The sequence below is a fragment of the Egretta garzetta genome, unplaced genomic scaffold (genome assembly GCF_000687185.1).
Source record: "Egretta garzetta isolate BGI_Z169 unplaced genomic scaffold, ASM68718v1 scaffold91, whole genome shotgun sequence".
Taxonomy (NCBI): domain Eukaryota; kingdom Metazoa; phylum Chordata; class Aves; order Pelecaniformes; family Ardeidae; genus Egretta; species Egretta garzetta.
The window spans coordinates 1,795,320-1,799,984 of NW_009258661.1; the positions used below are offsets into that span (position 1 = coordinate 1,795,320).

General features: G+C 53.7%; 1 protein-coding gene across 1 annotated transcript in view; it reads left to right on the forward strand.

Moving 5' to 3' along the window:
• Positions 1 to 4,665, forward strand: part of PRICKLE2 (prickle planar cell polarity protein 2) — a 35,418-nt gene that overhangs the window by 6,699 nt on the left and 24,054 nt on the right. The gene's annotated exons all lie outside the window — the stretch shown is intronic.

The following is a 4,665-nucleotide window of genomic DNA, read 5'->3' on the forward strand; positions in this document are numbered from 1 at the left end:
CACGTGGGAGCTCCCACACAGCGAGCTGGGGCGCAGGGCCACACGCCAGTGTCCCCGCGCACATGCGGTGGCAGCCCCTGCTCCGCACATCATCGCACTGGCAGCTCCCCGTGGTACATCCCTGGGTGGCGTGGGGGGGACTGCTGGGGGCTCTGGGACCCCTGGCATGGTCCCAGGGTGAATGATGCTCTCCTGAGCCTGGGGGGATGTCGGAGAATGTCGGTGTGCCTGGATGTTGAACAGATTCCATTGCATGGGATGATTTACTGTGCTGTGCCTGAGAGGTGGCTGACCCTACCAAGGTCCGTTTTTTGGGGATATCTGTGTTTCAGGCACTCTGCTGCACACAGGCCAGCATCTACTGCCCTCTCAGGGCTCTTTGCAAAAGCCTGGCAGCCAGTTTTGCAGTTTGTTTGGTTTCATGAACGCCAGGCGGGATTGCCCGGCTGGATGTGCTGGAGCTGTTACGGCTGAGCAAGTCAGCACCCATCAGCTGAGCCACGCCAGGACACCGCGTGCTCCTTTGTAGTCCATCCCAGCGGTACAGTCATCCCAAACAGCCCGGTTTGGTGGGTGCTTTCGGTAGGGGTGTTGTACTGGGGTGAGTACAACCGACTGCTGTTTCCCAAAAGCAATTCATGGCATAAGAAACATGATATTCCCCCTCTGCCTCCTTTAATTCATTGATCAAAGAGATGATCCTTCCTGAATGGCTTAAATTCACAGGTGGCTTGCGAACTTTTCCTTCTAGGAGAAGGTGTAAGACTTTGCCCACAAAGGTGCTGGCATGGTTTTTGTCTTTGGCCACCCCTGGGACCTCCAGGAGAAGCTGCAGTCCTGCCTTTATTTAGCAGGGACGGGGAGGTTTGTAAACTGTCAAAGTTAAACTGGAAACACACCCCAAACCTAGGAAGACTGCAGAACACAAAGGCATTTGTAAACTAATGTAATTACTTTCCTCAGTGCCTTTGAATAAAGTTGGCTCCACTTTAAAGGCTTTTTCCTACCCTTGTTTTACATTATGTTCTTTCCTTTCTCCTGGTTTCTTTCTTTTTTAATTTCTGTCTTCTCCCCTGTGCCCTCCCCTTTTAGCTCCAAGCAGCTGTTAATTTCCAAAACGTGTATCAGTTTTCGTTTGCAAAACTTCGCATGTGGACATTGTCCTTTTCCTGGGAACATGGCTATCTGCTGAGCCGGGGAGACCTCCCCGGGGCAGGATGGGGCTTGCCTGGCTGGCCAGCGTGCCACGGCACCCAGTGCCTGCAGCCGGCCTGGCTTCCAGCATGCTGGCCAGCCTGTCCCCGTGGCACCGGGGCCCCTGACGTTGTCTGAAGCCTTATTTTAACTCAGCCTGATGTTTTCCATATTCTTCCGGGGTTTCTCCCATCCAGAATGTGAGTAGAGGTCAGAGCGAAGAGGGGCAAGGGGGGAAACTGAGGATGAAACCAAGCCCGGCCCCACGCATGGCTCCTGTGTGTTAATGATGCTTGTTAGGGTAACGATGGGCAGAGCAGATCTGTTGCGAGGGGAAATGGCAGGATGTGGAGCTGCTGTGTTGTACGGCAGAAGTATTTAATAATTAAACAGTTAAACATAGCACATGATTTAAAAGGGATATGTTATCCGTCCTGGGTCGTTGCCCCACACTGTTTTCCTTACCTGGTTGCAGCTGATGTTGCAGAGCCCATAAGGTCAGTGAGGAGCCCTCTGCCGGTGCTGGGGGGGGGGTGTCTGGATCAGGCCCTTTGGCCGCAGTGGCCCTGCAAGGTTCACTGCTACAGAAGGCTTGTGAGTGCTCCAAACTGGAGCTGGACGGGGGAGAACTTATTTTCATGGGTAACAATGACCTTTTGTACAAAAGCAAAGTGCAGACTGAGCAGTTTTAGTTTTCCAGTGAGTTAACATCCTTTTCCCTGAAAAGCCAAATTTATCTCAAAATCCCTCTTTCCTTCTTTATTCTTCCTTATTGAGCATCCTGACTGGGCCATGCCAGCCCAACCGCCGGCCTCTCACTCGCAGGGAGGGAAATGCTGTCGGTGGCTGGCTGAGCACAGAGGCGGGGGGTGCTGGCCGCCCGTGACCCTGTCCCTTCTGGGCTTGGTTCTCCCATCTGGGAAGCCGAGCCATCCCACAGGGAATCAGCGATGGATGAGATGCTGTATTTGCACAACCCTGGATTAACACCAGCCTGGGCAAGGGGTGTCCTGTTCTTCACCTGCAGTCTGGCTGGACCTCTGGGGTAGGTGTGATGCCTCAGGTGAAAGGATCTCTGTGTGTCCCTGGTTCAGGTTTGTCCCCAGGAGGGGTGGTGGGTGTAAAGGCAACAGCAGAGGAAGCCATCGGCAGGAGTAAGGAAAGGGTTTTCTCCCCAGGAGATGTCCTGCAGGCAAAGACTGGCAGCTGCCTCCACTCCATCCCCTCCACAAGCACCCCTGTGGAAGGTCCCCTTGGCTGATGTGGCTCCAAAGCAAACCCTTTCAGGTTATTTCAGGCAACAGAACACAAGTTGAAGCCTGTTGTATTTATTTTGTTTTGCTTTTCAAACCAAATTGCCCATCCCTGCTGAGCTATGTTGCTGCTGCGATGGGAGCCAGTTCCCGCGGACCTGCTGAGACTAAATGGAAAACTTCCCAGCGGAAGCAGGAGCGGAGCTGGGCACGTACATCCCGCCATGTCGGGCTGCGGGAAGGCAGTGCCCAGGCTGCCGAAGGAAAAACTCGCATCCCCGCTTTTCGCCCAGGGTGAGCGTCTTACAGCTCATTGCTTTAAGGACTGGAGCAGCCTGATGGAATTTGGCGGCTCTTCAAAAAAAAAAGTCATTTCTAGCCTCCGCCAACTTCAAGGACTCAGTGGGCAAAAAAAAATTCGTTGCAAGAAAAAAAAACAAACCCAAACCAAACAACCTGAGAGCAAGGGGAAGGCGAGCAGCCTGTCCGCACGTGGGGAATTTGGCAAGGGAAGTCAGCAGGCATCTGTACCGGCCGGGGAGGCGCAGCGTGGCCGCGCGGTAGCCTGGCAGCCCCGTAAAAGGTATGGCAGCTGGGGCATCTCCTGGAGATTTTCAGCTGCAAGCTCTGCTACGGACTAGCGGCATGAACTCAGGGAGCTCATTTAACGTCGTTACACTGCAAATCGTCCTTTCCAGTGCGTGTATTTGCTACCTCGTGTAGCATGTCATAAGAATTTCAGTGTTTTTCCTGTGCTTTGATGTCCCTGGGTGAAGAATGCTCTATAAATGCAAAGTAAGTATTCTAATGTACGTCGTTTGCTTTCTTTTTAACATAACAAAATCCTTAGCAGCCTGCCTTTCTTTGACAGTTTCCATAGCTGGTGGGTCTGTTTTTACTGTGCCTTAGCAAACAAATTTAGGGTTTCGCAGTGGCATATGCTCAGTGTGTTCCTCAGCTTCGTGACCTGAGCAGTTCCCTTGTCATCAGCACTGCAGAGTTATGGGGGAAACCTGCTAAAATTCTCCCTTCCTGCAAAACCTGATGATGGGAAAAGGTGGATGTTTGGGTCGGTTTGGGGAGGAACCGTAAATTAAGAAGAAAAGCAATTGCAAGCACTGGAGCAGCTCTGCTCGCTGGTAGCTCTGAGGAAGACCAGGGAGTGAGCTGAATGCAGAGTAATTATTCCTGAATAATGCCAGTTTGGGATATTTATTCTGGAATAAAAAGCAATTTCTTCCCATTGAAGGTGACTCCTTGTATGACCCACCCCCAGCAGCCGGCAAGCCCGGGAGTGAGCTCTCCTGCCAGCAGCCCCATTACCTGCCTCTGCGTCCCCATCCCTCCGGGTGACCCGCGGTAGCTTGTCATCCCGCAGATGCTGTGGGGTTGTGCGGGCAGAGGGGGCTTCTCTGGGGAAAGCCAGCCCAGGTGGTGCTTTCTAGGCCAAAGCCCAAAACACACGGCAAGGGAAAAAACTGATCAGAAGCTGCTGCAACGCAAGCGTTGTTTGGGAGAAGCCCCGTGAAAGCTGCAGGCAGTGCAGCCGCTCTGAAACAAATCGTTGCAGTGCCTGAGAGCCCAGGGAGCATCTCGGGGGGTTAATCCCACCCCGGCAAAGGCAGAAGGCTGCGTGCACCGGGAAAATGGATTGCATCTCTCTAGCTGAGTGCAGGTTTAAGGAAGCCATCCAGCCCCCTGCTCCTGCCTGAGCATCCGGAGGCATCCAGGGCTGCAGACTCCCAGTCCCAGCGGAGCAGTTAGAACTTTGCCTTACCTTACCTTCCTGCTTCTTCCCAAGCCGCTGAACGTCACCGTGGCTGTTTGGGAGCTGATCTCGGCTAGGGAGTCCCGTCCCGGTGCCTGGCCCAGCCCTTGAGTGCACGTCCCAGGTGTGGCAGTCGGATGGAGACGCTGGGGTTCGGGGCGTGCTTCTTCTCCTGGCTGCCACTGGGTTCCTCCAGCACCGGGCATGCCGTGCCCCACCGCGCTGCCTTTTTAATAGCTGATTTTAATTACACGCTCTGAGACGAAAGAGAAAAAGCAAGCCTTCCAACAGATTTTATCTGCTGTTTATTTCCACAAATTGCTGCAGAAAAAAAAGCCTGGAGAGTTTTGATGGAGGTGGAGGCTGAGATAGCCGGCAACACGGAGGCTGCCGGGGCGCAGCCTTTTTAACCTCCCCTGCCGAGGCAGGGGCCGGAACAACCCCGCAGGC